The 24498-nt window shown below is 43.1% G+C and overlaps 1 protein-coding gene across 2 annotated transcripts in view; it reads left to right on the forward strand.

Moving 5' to 3' along the window:
- The window catches only part of RSPO2 (R-spondin 2), a 196722-nt gene that overhangs the window by 22227 nt on the left and 149997 nt on the right, over nucleotides 1–24498 (forward strand). The window lies entirely within an intron of this gene.

Genomic DNA, 24498 nt, shown 5'->3' on the forward strand with positions numbered 1-24498 from the left:
TTTATATACCCTTAAGGAAGCTGACTGTGCAGTTTTGGGAGGCTAGAAAAAGGAACTACTTCCGCCATTCCAAGGTAAAAATTCTATCTAAGCCTAAGTGCTTCATCATTTCCAGCTCTATACTTAGTGTCCTTGGAGTATGATTTTTCAGAACACCAGGTATTAGGCTGATGCCAGTTTAGGCTTTGCTAGTTTCTGTTAGACAAGGAGAATGAGTGGTTATGCGGAGAACACCCCCACTGTCATTTTTTTTTTGTCTTCTCAGAATTCCCAGGATACAAGTTTTAGGAAACTTTCACAACTGCCCTAGTCCCTTTATGAAATATCGAGATCAAACCTAAGAATTGTCCTGATCTCCTGAAGAACAGGAGTCCACAGCTTTTTCATTCCCCTACAGCAAGAGTTTACATCCAGCCAAACTCCTGAAATTCTCCCTTTTTGTTCCTGTTATATTTTTGAACCTGTCGCCTCCATTGTCTGAACAAAAAAGATAAGTCTTGAAAACAAGTACCTGCTTAAGAGAAGTACAAATGATAAGATTAGAGTAAAGGCAGAAAGTTAATCTGAGCAACCTGGGTTGCTGAGCTTATCCCTGTTTTACCAAATGTCCCAGGTCCTCTGTTCCTTGTGCAAGGTCCTCCGTGCTCCTTTTTTCTTACCTTGAATGCTTCATCAACACTGAGAACATATTGTAAATGAAATGGCCAATGTATGGGGCCTAATTCTCATTTCTCTCTGGAATGAAGCAGGGGTGATTCCACTGAAGTTGTACTGGTGGTAATATTAGGATGAGTTTGTTTGATCAGAATCGGGCATATTATATTAACTCTAAGGTTTTTTTTCTTTTCTTGAAACAAGGTCATTTTTAATTGTTTTAAAAAATGCAATACAAAACTCAGAAATAAATATTTCTATCAACTGTATATGAATTATATACATCTCTCATAATAAGTAATAAAGGGGAAAAGAAAAAAAAAAGAGGGAAGAGGGAGGGACAGAAGAAGAAAAAGGGAAGTGTGCAAGGACTAACTTTTTAATTACCAAAATGATCTAAGAATTCTTTCCAAATCACACTAAATGTTTCAATGCCATTATGCCTACTAAACATGACTCTTTCTGTAGATACTAGCTGTGGTATCTCACCATAATGGATCAGCCTTTGGTGTTATCTTGCTCTTCCAATGAAATCATATTACCCTGCATGTCCCTAATAAAGCCTGCTTTAAGAGTGAAATCTGGGAAAGATGCCATTTGAATTCCATATGGAATTCCCAAGAACACACATGTTTGCCAAAGTCATTGGTGCTGTGTTCAAAACACTGTTAACTCTAATTATAATTTCTTTCAAAAAAGAATTGATAGTAGGGCATGACCAAAACACGACCAAATATTGCTTGCAATGCATCACATCTCCAACATGTATCTACTGGCAGTATACGTAACTTTTTTAAGTTAAGAGGGAGATTAACTAAATGGCATGTCTGTGTACCTTCCCCTACATGTATATGGCATTATCAGAAAAATTCAAATCTCCTAAAGGCTGAAAGTTGTTTTTTTTGGTTTTTGTTTTTTTAAAAACGATTGGAGTTCAGTTTCCTAATGCTACATTTGAGAACTCAGATTCTCATTTTTTATTCCTTATAGTTCTTTCCATCAGACTCCTGGAAAAAGTCTAGTGGCTTCCAACTTTTATTTTACTTATTGTAACATTAGTAGTGGCATAAATACATGTTGGGCTTTTTCAATTTTTGGAAAAGGATTGAAATATGAGCCTTCTAAACCTGAATCTTAAGACAGACTTGGTATTATATTGTTTTCTCTTAATAGCTTTCCAAGCAACCACTAAGTGAAACTACTGCATGTTCAGCCTGATGTAATCTGAAGCTCATTGGGTAAAATAACATTAGTCTGTGCTACTTAAACACACTCTGGAAGGCTTGAGGAGGAGAGGAAGGAAAATATTTGAGAAGATCAACTGGGCAAGTTCGAATACAAGTAACGTCACCTGAGAAGGATTAGAGTTTGCCAAAGCTTGACCTGAACGAGAGCCCTCATTTAGGACTTGTGTTCCTACCAGATCAGCTGCTAGTACTTTTTCCACGTGCAGTTTTCTACCAGCAGTCATACAGTGAAAGGGTCCAGTGATTTACTTGGCTTTAGTGTCTCAGCTGCAGTAAAGTTAAAAACAATCCCAGTTTAATATGCCTCCTTATTAGCTGCAGCTGGCTCTTTCTAATTACTAAAGTCTTAACATTTTTTTCATCTATACTCGGTAGCTTTTATCCTCACTTAGAGCTCAGTCCGCTCTAGTTAAGTTGCTCTTTCACTGAACAAGCTCTCCACATGTAATTCATATGTTTAGCTTTGAGTTGTCTCAGAAACTACTGGCGTTAACACTTTACACTTTAAAATCCAATGGAAAATGCAGATTACAGTGGTGAATAGGAGCAGTGTTTTATCTCCTGCTGTCTTTATTTGTTTTCTGTTGTTAGCTATATCTGCTTCAAGGATGTGTGTTAGTATATACAGAGCCAGCCTTAGGGAAAATGGCACACTGGGTGAATTTGTATTTTGGCTCCACTCCCCCCTCCCTGCCCAAGTCAGTGGTGCTGTTGCAGGCAGAGGCAGAGGCAAGGGCTGGGGTGCAGCCTAGCAGGGAGACAGAGTGGCATGGTGTGCTAGGCAGGCGGGCAGGCAGACACCACTGCTGCTGTGAAGGAGCAAAGTTGATGGACTGGAGCAGGTGCCTCCCTGCCCATGTGTCCCCAACCCTGCTCCTCCTAAGCAGCATCAGGAGGTGGTGGGTGGGCTGGGCTGGGCACTGCTCTTCCTGCCTGGGGTGGGGATTGGTTGGGGCGGGGCAGGGGGAGAGCATTGCTGTGAGCACGGACTGCCCACGTGTGTGTGCTTGGCGGCCCCCTGACCACAGCACCCTGGGCAGTTGCCCACCCTTAAGGCCGGCTCTGAGTATGATTTCCCTGGATGAAAGGTACTAACTGATTAAATGATCTATGAAAAGATGTCTACTTAGATAAAATTTATGCGCATTGTTTGCCTTTCTAAATGACTTTATTCTGGAGAAGCTAAATTTTTTTCCCGATGTCCCTGCAAAATTGGGGAGGTTCACTTACAGAGATGGAGATTGAGACTCTGGAAGGGAAAGGCCTGTATTTTTGGGGTTTTTTTGGGGGGGGGGGGTTTTTACATTGGCATTGAAATATGGGAGTTGGTAGTATTCCACACACTGAAAGGCACATGAGCAACGTTACTAGAGCAGATTGAAAATGAGCAATTTCTTTTATGACTATCAAGACTGTCTGGCTATCATACAGACAACAAAGATTTTGTAAGGCTCTTGAACCTCACGCTTCAAGGCATAGACCAATCTCTAACTGCTAGAGGTGTGAATGAAACCTTATAGGAGGGGTTTATACCACATCTGTCTACTGGCAAGGATTTCCTAGGGTATTGTCTTTTATTGGACTGACTATATAGTTGGGATAAAAATAGACAAGCTTTTGAATCCAAGACATTCTTTCTCAAGTCTCCGATCACATGGAGTCAGGCTGGCTTGTCTAACTTTATCCCAGCTATGTAGTTGGTTCAATAAAAGACATCACCCTAAGAAGTCCTTGCGAGTAGACAGATGTGGCATAAACCCCTCCCATAAGGTTTCAGTACCCTAAGAAATCACTCTAAGAAATCTGTGCCTCTCATGATTTCTGGACCATCATGGCTATAACATCGCTACAATATCACTCTTATACTACTGTAACATCTGCCTACTGCAGGGTTTTTACATTGTCCTCTGAATTTGGTACTGACCTCTGTTAGAAACAGAGCACAACATTGATGGATCTTGGATCTGGTTGAGTATGGCAGTTCCTATATGCAATTTTCATGACAATCTTTTTGTACAGACAAATCAAAATTAAAACAAAACTTTAATTCTACATTTCACCAAATTCAGCACTGAAGTGCTACATACCACTTTCTTTGTTCCCTTTCCTTTCAAAAGCACTTGCAGTAGCTGTCAAACCTGACAGAAGTGCAGCTTAATGGCACACATCACATTTAATTTTGAAATGTGGCGGAGGAGTCCTTATTTCCGCTAAAGATTTATAGCAAGGCAATTTGTTTGTTGGAGCCATTTTGGTGTTAACTTTCCAGTTTGAAATGGACACAGATGGCATTTAGGTCCTTGCTTTACCATTTAACTGTTTTATATTTATTGGGTGTTTTAAAAATCTTTTAAGCAAACTAAATATTAATTATAAAATCTAAAAGTAATACTTGCTACTCTCCCTTCATAGCAATGGAATGATCTTATGAACGTTTCATTGCATGGGATAATTCCTCTTTTGTTTAGATGCTAGTGTTTAGGAAAGGGAGAAATTGAATTAGTTGAAAATTGTTGATTATATTCAAGTACATCCTAGAGAGAGAACTGTATTTGGTATACAGTGCTCTTTTACAGTGTTACTTAAATGCCTTGCATGGTTTGTGGTTTAGTGGTAAGAGCATAGGAGTCAAGATGCCTGGTTCTCCTACATCCTCTACAATACTGGTCAATACAATTACAGTTCCACATTTTTAACCCCACCCTTCCCTCTGCAAATACATAAATTTGCCTAAATATATTTGGTAAAAAGTACATTTTGTTTTTTGACCAGCTATGCTATTGACTTGCTGTGTGCCTGTAGGCAAGTCAGGAAGAGACTGATTTTTATTTTCCACCCCCACAGAAATGCTGAGCAGGCACAACTCCAGTGGGAGCTGCAGGTGCTCTGCACATCTGTTAATTCAGCTCTAGGTCCCCATCCCTCAGTTCTGCATATGTAAAATGAGAATGATAGCACTTCCCTCACTCACAGAGCTGCTGTGAGGCTTCAGTTATTCCACCATTTCCATGGATGAAAGGTACTAACAGATTAAATGAAGCTGATTTAGTACTTGTTCTACAAATCCCAGCCTGTGGGCCAGTACTGGCCTGCAGAGCCATCTTATGTGGCCTGTGGGGCTCTCCACAGGTCTGAAAATTTGGTGGTGGAGGAATGCTGGCAACAATTGCTGATGCTCTCTGCTGCCAAAATTTCCAGCCCCACTGGGAACCCAGCAGGCCAGATAGTGTAGCCCTGTGTGTTATATTGGGCACTCAGGGCCTGATACAGGTACCAATTTCAGCACAGTGGGCTGGGCGGAGGTGGTGTGGCCTGATCCCAGTGTGCTGGGTTAGGTGGAGGTGACATGGGACTGATTGGGGCATACAGAAGTGGCATAGGGCCCAACCCAAATATATGGGGCCTAATCCTGGTGAAGTGGTATGGGGTCCTGATCCTGGTGTCCATGGCTTGATCTGGCTTGCCCGCTGGCCCCACACTATTCATTGGCCCATGGGACAAGCAGGTAGAGCACCACTGGTATGAGTCATTTAAGTCTGTTTGGACAGCTTGATACTTTAAAGCAGCATGTGAAAAATAGAGACATTTCTCAGTGGTTAATTCTGGTAAAAGCAAACAGTATCAGAAAACATGGAACCGGGAGGATTAATGTCCTGCTGTTTCAGAGACCTTTCAGAGGCATTTTTTTCCTGGTTATGTCTCATTATTAGGGGTACAACTGGGATGTAGAGAGTTGGAGCTTGACCCTATGGGGTCACAATCCAGAGGATCAATAATAGGCAATTGGGGAAGCAGAGGTCCAGGAGTCCTCTAGCATCAGGAATCAGGGGATCAGGAGCAAGTGTGTTGATAGATTGAGTCTATAAGAGCCTCAGATACAAGCAGTCAGCCTAGGAATAACAAGCCAACAGGGGGTCAGGAACAAGAGGGTGTCACTTGGCCGGTGTCACTAGGCTGGTGTCACTAAGCAGGACTTTTGGAGCAGGCAACACTAGCTGTAGAGGACTGGGACGTGGGCAATCACCGAACAAAACAACAAATCAGGAGTTGGTTGGGAAAGGACAGGGGACTGGAGCACAAGGGGTCCAGGAGCTGACAAGGCAGTCTGGAAAGATGGGGTCTGGTAGGAACCAGGATGAAACCAGGAAGCAGGGCCCAGGGACAAAGGAAACTAGGAAACAAACAGGGGATCAGAAACTCAGGACTAGATAGGGAGGTATTTGCCCTGCTGAGTAGCCTGTTGGGTACATAAAAGAAGCAGGCAGCCAGGCTCATGGGAACAGCAACCAGTGTTGAAGGGGTGGGTGCACCCCTGCTCCCAGCTCCCCTCCACTGAGGCAGACAGAGTGGGGAATTTTAAGGCCCCATATCAGATAAGACTCCCACCTCCTTGTCCCCCTCCCTCCACTGTCAGCCCCCTCGCCCCTCCCCTCCATCCTCTACAGCATGTTCCCTCCACTCCCATTCCCCTCTCCCCTCACTTGCTGTTGGCACTGTTGCTACTGTCCCCAGCTGATTGGGGAAGGGGGATAGGGTGGTCACTGATGCATCCCCAAAATATAAGATGTCTCCTTGGTGAGTGGGGAGGAACCACTGGCCCCCTCAGCCAGTCAGTGGTGAGAGGTGGGGCTGCTGCATCCTCAGCCAATCAACAGCAAGGGGCAGGGCCACTACAAAAAGGCCACCTCCTTTCCTCCCTCCTTCCCTCCCAGGATGGCTCAGAACCCCTATCTCTAGGCACAGCCACTGCAGTCGCAACGACAAACGACTGACATGTATTTCCATCTGAAAAACAGGTCTTTTTGTAATCTGTCCCTCATTTAGAAATGGACAGGGGACAAAGACTTTAAAAACAGCAGTCCGGTATAAAACAGGACCAATGGCCACTCTGTTTGACCGGGGGAGGGGCAGGGGGACAGGGAGCGGGGTTTCAAAGCTGCCCCTGCCCCATTCTAGCCAGGAACAGTGGTGGCAGCAGCATGTGGGTTCCTGCTCCTTACCTGGTCTCCCTCGGTGTTCCCTGCCCACCCAGGAGCAAGTGCAGGGTGGGGGAGCCCACCTGCCACCATCGCTGCTGTTCCCTACTGAGCCTGGCTGCAGTGATTCTGGAGCCCCTTCCCCTGTAAAATGAATTGGGAGGGTTTTGGGGTGGAGGGGAAGGGCTCCAGTGCTGCTCCTGGTTTCATCCAGGAAGAGCAGCAGCGTCAGTGGGTGGGTTCTCCCATGCCAGGCTTGCTCCCAGGCTGGCAGGGAACACCAGGAAGAGAGGAGTAACCCATCTGCTGCCACCACTGCTGCTGGCGTCCGCAGCTGAAGCAAGGCAGAAGCAGCTCACCAAATGCATTATTTTCACTGACAAGTACCAACTGAACACTGAATATACTAAACAGGGAATCAGGGTACTCCTATAAAGCAAATATCTCTTGTTTTGTTATGGAGCAAAATGTTTCTACTGGCTGTAATTTTTAAAAGGGGCAAGAGATTTAGGGAACCTCAATTCTTTTTTGAGGTGGGATAGTGTAAAGTACAGACATTTTCAAAGAGGCTTAATCTTCAGAATATTCTGGGTATCTATCCTTTGATGATCAGATTCTTCCTCATTTCTGTAGTTGAGCACCCAAATCTTTACTTTTGAAAATCTTGGCCTGTGTTTTTAGCCAAACACATGTGGAAGACACCTTGAATATGACAGACACATTAGTTTTCAAAATTCGGACATGCCATTACTGACTTATTGGGCACTATTGCTCCTTTCTCTCTGTAAACTGCCTGCATCCTTCCCTTTAATTCTGAACCATCTGTTCCTCACCTTTTTTTGTGTGAAACAAATGTTGTAATGCAAGCACCATTTTCTTGTTAGATGTAATATTTATGAAGGAAAAGCCTGACTGATTTTAGGACCATATTACCCTCTTCAGAGAATTGTATATTCAACAGCCATTTATCAACTATCTTCTTGTTTTAATTTGTGTTTGAAGAGAATTGAATACTAAATATCCAACCTGTAGGGTTTTTTTTTATTTGTTTCCTGGCTTCCATGGGAGACTTTGATTCAGTTAAAGGACTACAGCCAGTAACGGAGAGTCTTTTATGTTGAGAGGAAGACTGCTGTGGGATCAAAGCTGCAGCTCTAATTTGTGCTATTTTCTAAAAGGCAGAGAAGTGCCTCTGAAAAGCCAGGAGATAGCATTCAAATTGACTTCCTTATGTCTAGTTAGAGTACCCTAGGTATGATTTCTATGGGTGCTTGACACTTGGACAGGTGGCTTTTCTGAGATATGATTAAGTGGCTTTTATGAGTAATGTCCAAACGGCATGCATGTAATGAAGGACAGTACTTAAGGCAGTGGTTTCTAACCACTTTAAACTCAAGGAACCCCTCAAAATGCCAGCTTTTTCACTTATATTTTTGACTATGGAAAAATAATAGAGCCAAGCTTTTGTTGCAATAAACTCCAAAAGATCACAACAGGTGAAAGTTATTTTGACACTAAGATTCCTATTTGAAATCTCTGGGTTTTTGGAATCGTGTGAAATTGTTTGCACACCTAACAGTGCTAACACTGAGAAAAGGGATCCCTTAGTTGAGAATCACAGCCTTAAGGGAAGGAATTCCTGTGTGTATGTGTTATTGGAAACAGTGAATTTTTGTTGTCCTGTCCACACACCAGTTTGGACTGTGGAAGACCTCTGCTATCTAAGTTAGGTAAGCTTGTGCTATCTTATTTTTATAGGTCTTTTCAAAAGTGAAATGGTTAAATTAGACTAAGATAAAATAATTTATAATATATCATTGCTTTCTATGCATAGCCTTGGTCTATAGTAGCATAAGGATTGAGTGGGACACCATCTCTGGGCAGCTGGGGAGGCCAGTTCAGAGGCGATTCTGGGAAATGTAGTTTCCACTGGTGTGGGAAGATGTCAGTTCATTTCATTGCTTTTTAGCTGCTCAGCATGCTTGGTGGTAGCAAAAAAATGGGGTCATATGTTCCCTTAGCATCATCAAACTTCAGCTGCTGCTCCTGTGCCACCACCGCAGCTTCTGAAGCCAGAGTTGGAGCCAGAGGCATGCAAGAAATCTATAGAGATCCCAAAAAGGGGGAAGGCAGGATTGCCCAAGGTGCAGTATTGACTACTTATGCCTTTGTTGGCCTATATCTCTCTTGGTTACTGCAGTCTTCCTTACTGCATTTCTGTTCTCCCTATAGTCTACATGGGATTTGGCTTGCTAAGATCATCTTGGGGTTTTTGCCATCTCTGTGTCTATTGGCTTCTTTTCCCCACTGTGAATACTTGTCACTGGCTTTGTGTGTTTCCTTTGCCTCTACCAAATTGAGGCCTCATCTCTGAGATTCTATGTAATTCTATCCCTATCTACAACCTTCCTCCTTATCTTATTCTACATTTCCTTTCACTCCTCGAATGGAGGGTCATTTTGGTGATGATTCAGTCATTTTGGCTGATGTTTTCCCAGTTCTGTAAGGAAAACGAGCATGAATAAATATTTCTATTTTTTAAATGAAAACCTATTCGTGGACATTTGAAATTTCCCACAAAATATATTTGGCACTAATTTCTGATTAAAAAGCTTCAATATGTATGAAATGCAAAATGCAGTAATTCATTTTCAACAAGAGGACTGCAGAGGGCTCTGGATAATGCCTTGACAGTAGCCTGGTGGTTAGAGCACTTTGCCAGGAAGCAGGAAATACAGATTCAGTGTCCCTCTAGGTGGGAGGTAGAGAGGCTAGAACTTGGGTTAATGTCCTAACCCACGGGTTGGCAATGCTTTTGGGCAGAGCATCAAAAAACACCACCAACCTCGACTTGTAAGATGTTTGAATGCCAGGGGTGGATGGCAGGGGAGCCATGAGGGGCCTGATCCTTGTGGCAGTGCAGCCCCAGCCCCTTTCCTGCCGTCCACCTTGATGTGCGAGTGCCAAGCAGAATGCCTTTGTGTGCCATTTTCTGGCACCTGTGCTGGGGGCTGCCTTCCCCTCTCCTAACCACTGGGCTTTTGGCTTAAAAAATAGGAGGGTCCTCCTTTGACATGGTTTTTGCCAGGCTACAATTTTGAGATTTAATTAGCCTAATGTGTGCTTGGCCTGGGTGAGCACATAGCATCATGTACCTGCCCAACCAGAGTGTAGTGCTACAAGGCTGAATCACAGACTGTACGTAAGTGCCAAAAGCTGCAGTTGTATGGCTGCAAAATTTCCATTTAGGTTCATAAAGTGAAACAGGATTCTGCCCTATGTTCTTCAGGACAAAGACCATGGAGAACTTTTGGACCTATTCAATCTATAACAAAATTCCCCACTCACTTTAAGAGGGGGGAGGTAGAATTTCACTTTGATTCTTAAACACTTGTAGATTATGCAGATATGTTGATATTGTACTCATGTGAATATTTCCCCAAATTTCACTAGGGATGGATATAAGCATAAGCAAAGTTACTTGTTTGCAAGGCAGATGGCATTATCTTAAAATCAGAGGATAATACAAAAGTAGAGTCAGAAGGGACCTCATTAAGTCTAGTTCAGTCCCTTGCTCAAGGCAGGATTTTCCTTGATTAAATCATCCCAGCCAAGTGCCTAACTTGCTTTTGAAAATTTCCAGGAATGGAGATTCCACAATTTCTCAAAGTAGCCTTTCCCAATGCTTGACCTCATATTCAGACAGCTCTTCCTAATCCTCAACCTACATTTCTTCTGCTGCAGCTTGAGGCTGTTGTTCTTAGTCCTGTCCCCTACGGCCACAGAGCAGTCTTGTCTTGATCCTCTTTATTAACTCTCTTCAGGAACTGGAAGACTATTACCAAATTTCTCCTCAGTTTTCTCATCTATAGCCTAAACAGTCCTACTTCTTTTAGCCTATCTTCATAAGTTATGCTTCCCAGGCCCCTAGTCATTTTGTTGCTCTCCACTGGCCTCTTTCCAGTTTGTTCTTTCTTGAAGTGTGAGGCCTAAAACTGGACAGAGTACTCCAGGTGTGGCTTCCCCAGTGCCAAATAAAGTGGAAGAATCACTTCCTCTGACTGCAGTGAAACTCCTGTTAATACAACCCAGTATGCCACTTGCTTTTTTGCAAGAAGAACACACTGTTGGCTAATATTCAGTTAATAGTCTAAGTTCCAGGTCTTTCTCTGCAGTAGTACACTCTAGCCAGTTATTTCTTAGGCTGTAAGTTATTAAGGTTAATAACTGCAAAAACCTTCCAAACTTCCAATTATGCATTCAGTTTTTCTCTCCCAAGTGTAGGATTTTGCACTTGTCCTTGTTGACTTTCATCTGATTTTTTTTTTGGGGGGGGGACCATTTCTTCCATCTGAGTAATTTTTGGTTCCTACTCATTGGAGGGTCCTCCTTTAGCCTTCATGTATTAGCTAAGTGTGCACTGAGTCCCATTGTTCAAATAATTAATGAAGATGTTGAACAATACCAGACCCAGGATAAACCCCTGAGGAGTCCCACTTGATACTCTGTTCCCACTCATTGATGACTGCTTATTGAGTATGATGATCCAACCATTTATGTGTTCACCTTACAGTCTGTATTTCTGTATCTTGTTAATGAGAGTGTTGTGGGAGACAGTGTTAAAAATTTTGCTGAAGTCAAAATATATCACATCCACTGCTTCCCTTCCCCCCGCCCTGAGCTGAAGAAAATCAGGTTGGTCAGGTGCAACTTTCTCTTGGTGAATTCATGTTGGCACTTTCTGATCACGTTGTTCTCCTCTAGGTGCTTTAGAACAGTTTACTTGATGCTGCATGATCTTTCCAGGTATTGAGGTCAGGCCGACAGGTCTGATTCTCCAGATGCTCCTTCCTCCCTTTCATAAAGATGGGTACTATGTTTGCCTTTTTCCAATCACCTGGGATCTCAAAAAATCTCCATGAGTTTTCAAAGAGTGTAGCCAATGGGTCAGAAATTACCTCAGCCAATTCTTTCAGTACCTTGGGTACATCCCATCCATCCCTACTGACTTGAAAGTATCTAGCTTGTCTAGGTAATCCCTAATCTGTTCTTTCGTTACTCTGGGCATTTTGTTTTCTTCATTGTCTTTGCTGACAATTGTACTAATCATTTGGTAGCTGATTTTATTTATGTAAACTGAAGTAAAAAAAGGCATTTAATCCTTCAGTTTTCTTTACATCATCTGTAACTAGATAGCCCTCTGCATTCTGTAAGGGACCTATGGTTTATTTGGTCTTTCTCTTACCTTTGACATACTTGTAGAATCCCTTTCATTACCTTTCATGTCCCTTGCCCAGTTCCATCTCAAATTGTGCCCTGGCCTTTCCAATTTTCTCCCTGCATTCCCATGCAATATTCTGATACTCTTCCCTAGTACCATGGCCAAGTTTCCACTTTTTGTAGAATCCCTTTATAAGTTTTAGCTCATTGAAGAGGTTGCTGTCTAGCCAGGCTGGTCTCCTGTTGCGCTTCCCTTTCCTCTGTTCTTTCAGGATAGCTTGCTCCTGTATCTGTAATATTGTCTTTTTAAAGTACAGCCAGCTATCCTGGACTCCTTTTCTCCTCAGGCTTTCCTCCCAGGGAATCCTGCCTACCACTTCCCTGAGGTTGTTTAAAGTCTGCTTTTCTTGCAGTCCAGTGTCTTTATTCTGCTTCTCTCCTTTCTTTCTCCCCTTAGGATCTTGAACTTTATCATCTTGTGGTCACTGTTTCGCTTTCACATTCTCAACCAGCTTATCCCTGTTTGTGAGCAGCAAACAGTGAGAAAAGCTTTCTGCCTAGTTAGCCATCTGTACCAAAAATTTATCCCCAAAGTACTCCAAGAATTTTCTGTACTGCTTTTGCAATGCTGTGTTTCACTCCGAGCAGATGTTCCAGTAATTAGTCTCCTATGAAAACCAGGTCCTGTGATTTGGAAACTTCTGTCAGTTGTTTAAAGAAGGCTTGATCTACCTCCTTCTCCTGGTTCGGTGGACTATAGCTGCTCTTCCCTTCTAACCTTAGGCTTTCATCAGGCCTACTTTCCACCCCATGCTGCACCTCAAAACACGTGTGTATCTATTTTATATATGGGGCACAACCCCATCCTTTTTCTCCCTGCCTATCCTTCCTGAATAGGTTATACCCATCCATGGAAGTTCTCCAGTCATTTGAACTATCCATCACATCTCTGTAATCCCAATTACTTCCTAGTTCCTTAATTATACTAGGACCTCTAATTCTTCCTGTTTATTCCCAAGCTTCTCACATTAGTATATAAACATTTCTATTTTCTCCCTGAGCACAGTTGATTATTACTTATTATAAACTGTGTTGGTCTTGGACGCCTTAGAAATGATCTAGGTAGACTGGAGCAGGGACTGTCTTATGTCAGCAACATGCTTGGCACTGTATTCCACAAAAATTACATGAAGAGGCTTTCTGTTATTTTGCTGGGTTCTGCTATTTTGTTTACCCCTCACATCAACAGAATCTCAGTAAGTAAAATCAAATGGGCATGAATGAGAATTATTAAATCAAAAAATGTGGTCTTGTTTGAATTGGGGATATGCTTTAGAGTACAAAGATGTTATGAACTGTGCCCTTTCCAGCTTCTTAGTAGATAAGAACTACTTCATATTTTATTAGAACAATTTGGCTCCTGATGTGAACCTGAGACCCGTTAATCCTATAATATAGTGGATAGAATTGGAAAAATACAGGATGCAAATATGGTCTTCATTATGCACTTTAATAGCAACCAGATATATAATGTGCATTCTGTAATATGGTAGTCGGAATGTAGTATGCAACTAGCAAATTGTTGACAAGGCTCATCTGCTATTCATTTATTCAGGAGTCATGAGCAAAAAGTCTTAAGAAATTTCAACTGTTTAATATTATACATTGATGCCTATCAGAACTTGCAGTATATTTCTTAAAAAGATAGGGCCAGTAGGTTTATTGCCTTCAGTTACAGTGATGGATTTCAAAGTAGGAAGCAAGACAACTTGTAAATATATGAAAAGCAGCTCTACAATGACCCTTTCAGCAGAAATGGAGGCTCTGAATGTTCAAGCTATTCCATTTGGCAGTGCAAATAACTGCAAAAACCTTCCAATCTATAAAATATTAAATATTTCTAACTCTGTTCCTCACCTACCCCTGAAATTGTTCATTGGAGATCGGATGTCTTTATAAAAGAGATTCTCTAGCTTACAAAGAAGTTATTTTGCTTCCTGCTGCTCACTTATGTAGTAAGGTAGAATAATTCTCTTCTCTGCAGGGATTATGGAGTGGTATTCCATGGCATGCACTATGCAGGAAATTAGGGAAGATGATCATAATGGTTCTTTCTGGCCTTAAATTCTATAAGCTAGTTAAACTGGCAGATGCTTAGAGTAAACTGATACTACATATTGCTCAAAGTAGATTTATATAATGAATTCACTGTAGAAGTGTCTTTAAATAGTTTGATTTATTACAAAAAAAAAAAAAAAAGAATAGGAAACCTGAAGGCCAAAGGCCCGATCTGCAAACGTTTTGCATGTTAGTGATTTTTAGTCATGAATATTCTCATCCAAGGTCAATGAAAATCAACTTTTGTGAAGTTATATGCAAAGTGGTTTCATAACATTTTCTCTCTACATATTGGTTTGTAAGTGGGAAATGACTGTGACTGAGAAGATATTGAGTGCGTCTATAAGAGATAGTTTCCTCGAGATTAGCCCAAATAACTGCGCGGTAGGTGTTATCGTCTACATGTGCAGACGCTTACTGTGCAGTAATTTGCTCTAATTGTGAGTAAATTTGCTACCTGTAAATACAAGGAGCAAATTTACATGAGAGTAATTACTGTGTGTACTACAGTATGTGTAAACAACCAACTGGGAGAAAATGTGCTCCTGGTCAGCTGAGCAGCAGGGAGTGGGAGATCGCTCCCTGCCACTGGGAGCTGCCTGCTGCTGGGGCAGGCTCCGCCACTGGAGCCTAAGTAGGGACAATGTACCCCTGCCTCAACAGCAGGGAGCCCCCAGCCCCACCTCCATGATCATGGAGTTGAGGCTGGGAGATAAGAATTGTGGAGCGGGAGCTGGGAGCTCTCTGCTGCTGGAGCAGGGGAACTCCCAGTGGCCTGGGTTCCAGTAGCAGAGGCCACCCCAGCAGCAAGAAGCTCCCAGGGGGTAGGGAGCTATCGCCCAGCCTCCGCCAAGTGACAGCTGTGACTTGGCCCTGTGCTCCTTGCCAGCCCCTGGGTTAGGACCCAAGGGGAGCCTAGATCTCCCCCTGGCTGCTGCTGCAGGGGGCCAGTGCAGGGCTGGTGGGGGAGGAGCAGATTGCTGCCATGAGCAGCAAATCTGCTTCCACTTCCCCACACATGTAAACATCTGCCTGGGATGGGTTTTACTTTAGAGTAAATTCATAGATTGTAAGGGACTGGAAGGGACCTCATAAGATCGTTGGGTCCAGCTCCCCTGCACTAGGCAGGAAAGACAACTGGGATCAGGTGACCCCAGCGAGATTACTGTCCAGTCTCCTCTTGACAATTTCCAGGGTAGGTGATTGCACCACCTGTGGAGGAAATTTATTCCACCGTATGGACACCCTAACCATGAAGAAGTTTTTCCTAGTGTTAAGCCTGAAACAGTTGTCCAGGACTTTTTGGTCATTACTTCTGGTTTTCCCCAAGGGTGCCCTGGTGAACAGCTGTTTGCCATCTCTTGATTTATTCCCCTGATATAGCAGTAAGCTGCTACCAAGTCCCCTCTCAGCTTTCTCTTTTTTAGGCTGAAGAGCCCCAAGTCCTCAGCCTTTCCTCATATGGCTTGCCTTGCAAGTCTCTGATTATATGGGCGGCTCTTCTCTGAACTCTGTCAAGCTTTTCCATGTCCTTGTTGAACTGCAGCACCCAGAACTGGATGCAGTACTCCAGCTGTGGTCTCACCAGTGCTGAGTAAAACAAAAGAATCACTTTCTTGGTTTTGCTTGAGATGCATCGGTTGATGCATGACAGAGTATTGTTTGCCCTGCTGCCTACAACATTGCACCAATAGTCATAAGTAACGTGTAGGGGGACATAGGGGGGAACATGCCCCCCTGAGACTGGCCCTTGCCAGCCAGGGAGTGGGGGGCAATGGCCGATGCCCCCCAGAGTGTGGGGGCGCAGAGAGAAGTGTTAGCGGCACTTTCTGGTTTCTGCACTACCTCCCCGCCGGCGGTGATTGGCTGCTGAGAGACCCTCCTGCCCGGTTGCTGATTTGGCCACTGGTGCCCCAGCCCAGGATCAGGAGGCACCAGTTGCCCATGCCGACAGCTCATGTTTATACTGTGGTCTGTTATTACCCCAGTTCCCTTTCAGTTGTCGTGCTAGTCAGTTTGGCACCACTGAGCCTGTAAGTATGCTGGGAATTGTTTGTCCCCAGATGGAACACTTTACCCTTCTCAATGTTGAACTTCATCTGGTTCCAATCTGCCCAACTTGCCAGCCTGTCTAAGTCCAGCTGCATCTGCAGCCGATTTTCAAGAGTGACCATGCTTCCCCATAACTTGGTGTCATCTGAGAAGTTGGCCAGTGAGCTCTTCACCCCCACATCCAAATCATTGATATAGATGTTGAAAAGCAGTGGACGAAGCACGTACCCCTGAGAGAAACCACTGGCCACCTCTCACCAAGACAACACGCATCCGTTCAGTAGAACTCTCTGGGTCCTACCCTACAACCAGCTTCCTACCCACCTAACTGTCGAGCAGTTAAGCCTGCAATCTTCCAATTTTCCCATGAGAACATCATGGGATACCAGATCAAAGGTCTTTTGGAAGTCTAGATATACAATGTCAACCTCTTCTCTCTTATCCAGGTGGCAAGTTACCTGATCATAGAAACAGATGAGATTGGTAAGACAAGACCTGCCCACAACAAAACCATGTGGCTGTCATTCAGAATCGTACCTTCTGCCAGCATATTGCACATTGACTCCTTGATGAATTTTTCCAGGATTCTCCCTGGGATAGAAGTTAGGCTAATTGGCCTACAGGTGCCCAGGTCCTCTCTCCTCCCCTTCTTGAAGATGGGCACAACATTGGCCCTCTTCCAGTCTTCAGGGACCTTCCCCAAGTGCTATGAGTTTTGGAAGAGTTTCACCAGAGGTCTCACAATGACATAAGCCAGCTCCTTCAGCTCTCTCAGATGAAGCTCATTTGGTCCTGCTGACTTATAAATGTCTAACTTTTCTAAATGATCACATACCATCTCAGCGTCAACAGTAGGAAGGTGGTCATTCCCACCAGGCCCATTCTGAACCTTATCTAGTATGATTTTCCCCTTAGTCCAGTGAAATACCAAAGCAAAGTAGTCATTCAGGAGTTCAGTTTTCACCCTCAGCGTGACCCTCGATTTCTTGTCATGCTGAGGGAGAACCATTCTCTCAACTCTTGCAAGAGTGGCTCTCCTAGCGTCCCCGACTTTGGAAATTTCTTGTGTGCCAGTCCCTGGGCATGCTCCAGTCAGTGTTTCTCTGTCCCCTGGCAATCTTAGTTTAAAGCCCTATTACTCTAGAGTAAACACACCCTGGAGCATTTGCACATGTAGACATGTGCACTGTATATAGATTGTCTGCACTTCATACTACTTAGTGATAGCTGAATGTTTGTCAGAGATGAAACATGAAAACTTGGTGTTTTGAATACAGTTTTCACTTTCCCATTCAATGCTTTTTCTTTTGTGTTTTCACGTACCCTAACAAGGCATTAGATTCCATAGCTTTGCACCTGTAAAGTGGCAATATTATGGTCAATGAAGTCAAAATGTGTGACCAGCACCACAAGTGGTAGCCTGGAAATTTATGTGATAGCAGGTATTGCAGATTAGAGCCCATTATACTCCACCAAATTTCATATTGTCCAAGCAGATTTCTCTTGAATTTTGTGGGGGAAACAGTGACTTTTTTTCCTTCTAGGGCTTTGTCCTGCATTCTTTAAGACTCATTTTTAGGATGGAGAACCTCCAAAATATATTTAAGTAAATGAATTTCCTTTTTTGCTCTGACAATCATAACATTCATTTGGGATATCTATCAATATTGCTATGTAAGGTCCTGGCAACATAGTAGCATCACAACATGACATTTTTCTACCCTTAGAAGCCAAAACAACGTAAGTTGCAATCCTATGATGTCTCTATGAATGACCATGGAATTACTTTGTATAACTTATTGCTGCAAGAAGATGATAAAGATTTAGTTTGGATTACAAATACTGAAGACAAACTAAAAGAGAGTCATTTCTTTGAAATGTCTTAGAAGCCATTTCTGAGGAAAGTTGTAATTTTTATGATTACATATTTGGAAAGGATGGAGGACTAAAAAAACCCTATTTACAGATTGGTGTATTTTTCATTTGCAAACACAATTCTACATTGAATCTTACAGCAGTGTAGTGGCTTTAATATGCATTTCCTAGAATATGGTGTAAGATGAGAAAGCAGAGAGTCTACACAGTACATTTTATTCCTCTTTGAATGAAGTGGTTGATGAATAAGTAAGATGTCCTCAGCTAGACATGCGCATGGTTCAGTATCTTAAGTTTTAGCAGCTCATCTTGGCTTTCTGCATAAATACAAGTTCCTAAAGAGACTTGGAGGTAGCTGAGCCTTCCCCACTGAGGTTTAAATTGTGCAGATCTGTTGCATATTTCATCTGGGAGGGAAAATCTGTCAGAGTTGTGTGCCCTGGGATCCACATAGGACACGTCCGGAAACTTGTTGGTTGCAAGTACAGTTGGAGCTGCATCCATCTCAGCAGTTTGACTGAAGTGGGGGGTGGGAGAGGAAGAAGGAGGCACCAGGGCAGCAGCCCTAGGTGCTGATTTACAGGGGGTGCACAAAAACAGCAGGTACTGTAGCTGTTGGCTGTACTGCTGCCACTGGCACCCTGGCAGCTACTACTACTCCATATGCCATTGCTACCCAGGGTGCAGAGCTGCCTTGTTATGCCTCTGATCCATCTCCTTGTCTTGTGCCATGAAATATTCCATCCTGCATCTTTAAATCCATCCTTTTTTATGCATCCTTTTTTATGCATGTCCTAGTATATAAAACAAGTGGATGGGGTTCCTGAATCATTAAGTTAAGTACATTATTGATTGTATGTCAAGTGACTTACAGGGAAATGTAGCATAAAATGGCTGTTTCCCTGGTTTTTCCATTGATATGTCCTCTCATTCTTGAAAAATAACTGGTCTCCATCTTATAGGCAATTGAGGTGGCGGAGGCAGGAGGGCATGCTTTTATACTCCTAATCTGTACTTCACTATGGTCCTGGTTGAACCTTTTCTTCAAAGTTAATACCTTTGTGCCACAAGAAAGCTGAGATAGCATCTAATCTTCTACTAAATGAAAGTGAAAACCAGGCTTGGGCATGTGTGGAATTTTCCCCCAAAGGCCAAAAGATCAAAGTTTTCAATAGTCAAAATCCCATTTTTCTGTTGAGCAAGAGTTTCAATGGAAAGCTTCAACCAGGCCTAGTGCAGGGGCTGGCATTTCAGGATTCAGGCTTTGAGTCAGTTCTGACTGCGTTGCAATCTCCTTACTTTCAGGCTTCAGTAGAAACCTCCTAACAGGCTGCGCATGCATTCAGAAAACATTCTTGTATTTGAAGTGGTTTAGCAAATTTCATTTGTCCATTAAACCAAGAACTGTGTTTAGACTGTGAGACCTGATGGCCCACATAATGTGCACCGGGTATATGTAGAAGTCATATGTAAACTATCTAATCACTCTCAGCTGTGTTATAACAAATAATTGTGAAGTTGACTTAATATCTACCAGTACTAATAGCTCCATTACTTTAACTCAAATTCAGGCAGTGCTATAGACACTTCTATTATTGTTTCTAAAAATGAAATTGTTTAGGTTTTGTGAAATTCTTTTGTTGCTACTGTTATAAACTCCTGTTACATTTTGGCTGCTTCTTGTCTATACTGGGTTATTTTTTTTGAACAAAAGCCAGTCATCCTTTTTTGGGCAAGAATCTTTCTATACAAACACCAACCAGTGGGGTGCCATGCTTTGTAAATGGAGGTAGTAATGATTTTAACAGGTCTCTAATGCACTTGGTATAAACTGTAAACCTCCTTCTAGAAACACTACTGGGTGCATCTACACATGCACTTTTCTGTGGAGTAGACTAATTAGCTCCGCATTAAAGCATTACCACCTATACATGTGCGGGTATTAGGGTGCAGTAAATTAATTAACTCTGCCGTAAGACGGTACTGTTGGGGATAATAGCATTCCTAACAGTATTATCTTACGGCGGAATTATTATGCGCGCTGAAATGCACTTGTAGACAGTGATGGGAGCTGGCTGGGTGCCACAGCCCTGCTGCCAATTCCAGCTTTAGCACACTTATGCCCTAGCTAGCCCTTCCACCACCTGATGCTGCAACCCAGAGCCCAGGACTGACCCCAGCCTGGGGTTGCTCCGCCCCAGGTCAAAGTGCTGTGGCCTGGGGCGCATGTGTAAACGCTGCACCCTGGAGCAGCTGACGCTGGCACAAACTGCACCAGAGTTTATTACTCCGCTTTAATAGCACATATAGATGCACCCACTGGCTGCATCTAGACAAGCGTGGCCATGTGGTATGTGGCGCCACAGACATATCTGAAGCATCACATTCCGCATGTTTTGTTGCTCTCTGCACTGCAAGAGAGCAGTGTGGAGGGTTTTTTTTGACCCCTAGATATGGATATCCCGGGCTCAAAAAAACCTGCAGAGAAAAAAAGCACAGTGAAGCACACGGTGGCAGTGTGCACTGCTTGAAGCTGGAGCCTGGTCAGCCAGAGCTCCACTCCACTGCCAGGTAGGCTTCACACAGCAGGATCACCACTGCTGCAGCCCCAGGAGGCCCCCAGGTAAGGCCCTAGCCTCCCCTATTCCACCTGGGGTAACTTGCTGCATGCCAGCACGCTCATGGCATAGGCATTCCCTGGGGACAACTAGCAGCGGTGCAAGGTGCACCTCTGCTATTTGTCTCTGAGGAACCAAAAGTTCATGCATGTCTGGATGCAGCTAGTGGGTTTAGAGGTTACATGCTACAAGCTGTCTTCTTTGATTGATAGAGCTTTGCTCAGTAATAAACTTCATAGATCTGATTCTTCACCACTTAGCTTGTTGAACAGTCATTTGCACCTGTATGAAGTAAGTAAAGTGCTACCACCCTATGCAAATGCAGTCTGCACTCATTTTGCCCCAGTCTAAATGAGTATTTAGGCACAAAGGCAATGGAAATTTGAGTTCTCTGTTCAGTAGCTGATAATCAAAAGGTTGACCCAGTTCTTATACTCTAAGTTATAGAGTTTTTTTTCATGATTCAGGTGAGGACACCATATATGTTCAAACATAGGACAGATTTTGGAAGGGTGAGTTATAGTTAGCTATAGTGGCAGGTGGGTGACATAGCTGCATAATTCTTTTATAGTTGTATGTTATATAAGGTGAAAGCAGGAACATGAATGAGTTTTGGGTTTTTTAAAACTATTATAGTCTTTGTTTTAAAACTTGAATCTGAGTCTTGCAACAGTAGTGAGAAATTATTCTTTTTCATAAATGTCCATGTCCATGCAGATGTAATGATTTCAGTGTTCTATAGTTAGCCTGGTAATTAGCATGATGATTGCTTGGCAAAGAATCCAACAAATCAAGAGCACAAAGAATATAGTGACTCATCTGAGAACATTTGCAGTGTGTTTGATTGTTAATTCCTAGTTATGTGATTGCTGTGTGAAGTATGCAAGGTTTTGTAAGTATAGAATATAATTAAATACTAAGAGCTGCTTTTCAGGGGTAAGAGGTCTATTTCCTGAGTGCAAGTATATGTCTATTAATATATATATGAATGATCTCTTTGCTTTGCCTATTCGAAATTAAACCAAAACTGGCAGGAAAGATACAGATTTGTACGTTGCAATTTAGCAGAAGCAACTTCATCCTTAATCTTTAACTAGGAGTCTTACTTTCACTGTAAAAAAGTTTTGCTTCCATTGTATATACATTATTAAATACACTGATATGCAATGTACTGGCATAACAACTGACCAGATGATGTAGATACAGACAGCCCCGAGCTTCAGCTTTGTCCTGATTGCTAATGGATCCGTTAATTGCTCTTTCCCTGAAGGGCTCCCAACATGCCATTTGTTTACATTGTCCCTCTAAAGTGCTTTGCACATTTACACTATATCTTCAGTACAAAGCTCTCAAGATGGGGTTCTGTGACTTGCTGGAAAAAAAGGCCTAATGTGCCTGTCTGGAGTGTCATTTTCCCTCAACACACACAGACTTTCCTTTCTGAGGTGAATAGATTGACTCCTCCTTGTGGCTGGTATTCTGAGGCTAGGGGCAGAAATTACACATAAACTAGTATAAGTGATCAGAAACTGGTTCAAATCAATAGCACAACACAAGTTCAGTGTACGTAAACCACTTTAAAAAAGGCTGCAACCAGTTTAAGATAAACCTGGGTGAATGCAGTATCAGACTTAACTGATTTAGGTTAAATTGGTTTATTGAACTTCTGTCCCAAATCATAAAGAGTTACTAGCTACTAAACTTTTAGTCTGATGATACGATATCTACACTGAGACCCTGGCCTGGTGATGAGCAGGGATCCTGGTTTTCTTTGTTTTAAAATAAAAAATTCTCTGATGGAAAAAGCCCCAAATCTGTGTTTTTCTGTGATTAAAATGAAATGTCTCTCTCTCGCTCACACACACACACACACACACACACACACACACACACACACACACACATACACACGGTGTGTGTGTGTGTATATGAATGTATGTATGTATCAGTTGAACACAATGTTTTATTGATATATTTACAATTTTAAAGCAATTTGGAAGCCTACCAGTGCCTCAATCATTATAATAAAAATAATTCTAGATACCTATATATTTTGGTGTTTGATTTTGGTTTTTTTATCATAGAAAATCAGAGCTCCCCCTGCCCTCTTTGCTCATCAAGATATGGGTCCAGCTGTGGCTGTCTCCCCTCGCTGCTTTGAGGTGCTGAGCAGCCCTGATATGCCAGTGCCCTTCCCCTCACTCTTCACCCATAGTCTCCTGCCCTGCCCCCAGCCCTGCTGGTGCCCCTCACTCCTGACCCACTACCCTCCTCCCCCAGTCCCCCAGTGTGTGAGGAAGGGGGTGGGTTTGTGGGGAAGGAGGGTTGTGGGCTTAAGCAATGTATGGGAGTGGGGGGGGGGCACAGGCAATACATTGGAGGCTGGGGGGCACATGGCTCCCTATATTTCTGTGCCCACTGTGAGGCATGGGGCTTCAGCCTGGCTGGACTTGCACCGGGCAGAAGCCACCTCTATGGCCCAGCGGGTTGGACCCGGCACAGCGGGTGGGACCCAGTGGGTGGGACCTGGCACAGTGCTGTGCTGTCATAGCCATTAAGTTGAGGCACCCCCTGTCTGCCTGGCAGTAGTGGGGACACAACCCTGCATTGATGCTGTGGCCACTGTGCCTCACCTTTAAAGGCGAAAATTGTGTTTTGCTGCTCCTTTAAAGGAGAAAACTCTCTCTTTGCTACATTTTTCCATGGCAAATGGAAAACCTGGATCCCTGTTGAGGAGAAATAAGACCTACTTGATATGTGTCCTGGACTTGCAATTTTTTTGCATAAATGGCTCAGGTGTGCTCTAGAAGCATACTCTGGCAGTCTTGTCAGGTTGGTATGCTGCTGACCTAAAAGGACATGGAGCTTTTCAGAGGAACATAGGATTAATCCCCTGGCCACCATTTATATGGGAAGGACTGGTGGAAGGGTTGGGGGAAAGGCTGAGGAAAGCATTTGGTCTTCTTAGAATTTGTTTTCCTTCTTTGATTATTTATTTGTACAGGACTATCAATGTGTATGCATGTCGTCTTTTGCAAGAAGGGCTTTATCCTGCAAGCACATTTGCACATTTGCACACAAGTGACTTAGGCCATGACCTTTGGCTGTTGGAGCTTGCAACCTATGGTCCTGATCTTGCACTGAGTTCTGCACACTAATCCCCTAGGCCCAAATGGAGCCTCAGTGCTTTCAGTGGCCATTCCAGGATAGGGCTCACTCAGCTCCTTAAATTATGAAATCACAAGAGTGTAACAGACAGTGGAGGGCAGGGAAAGTTGGTGGGTGCAGACAGCCAGACACTAGTTACTTTAGATTCATGCTGATATAACTTGAACCACAGTCCTGCACAAGAAGGGGAGAACTGGGAGAAAAGATGATGGTTATTACTACAGGACCAGCGGAGTTGATTAGCTTCACATATTTTGTTGGTTTCTCTTTAGAAAGATTTTAGGATCTATAAAGTTTAAATTTTAATTCTTTATTTGGAGTATGGTTTAAAAGCTTCTTGGTAAGTGGAATAGGGATGTGTTAAGCAAGGGAATTATAATCACAGGGGTTCCCAACAGGCACACAAGGACAGGAAAACCATTCCAGTTGTATGGAGAAACCTAGAAGAGGTACCTCTACCCTATACTGGAGGACAGTTTGAAAGTCTGCTTCTAAATTAATTAGTGAGTAAATTACATGACACTCACATTTGTTACATATTTTAGTTAGTTTTGCTGAACTGTAATCTTT

Source organism: Alligator mississippiensis, chromosome 3 (assembly GCF_030867095.1).
Source record: "Alligator mississippiensis isolate rAllMis1 chromosome 3, rAllMis1, whole genome shotgun sequence".
Classification (NCBI taxonomy): domain Eukaryota; kingdom Metazoa; phylum Chordata; order Crocodylia; family Alligatoridae; genus Alligator; species Alligator mississippiensis.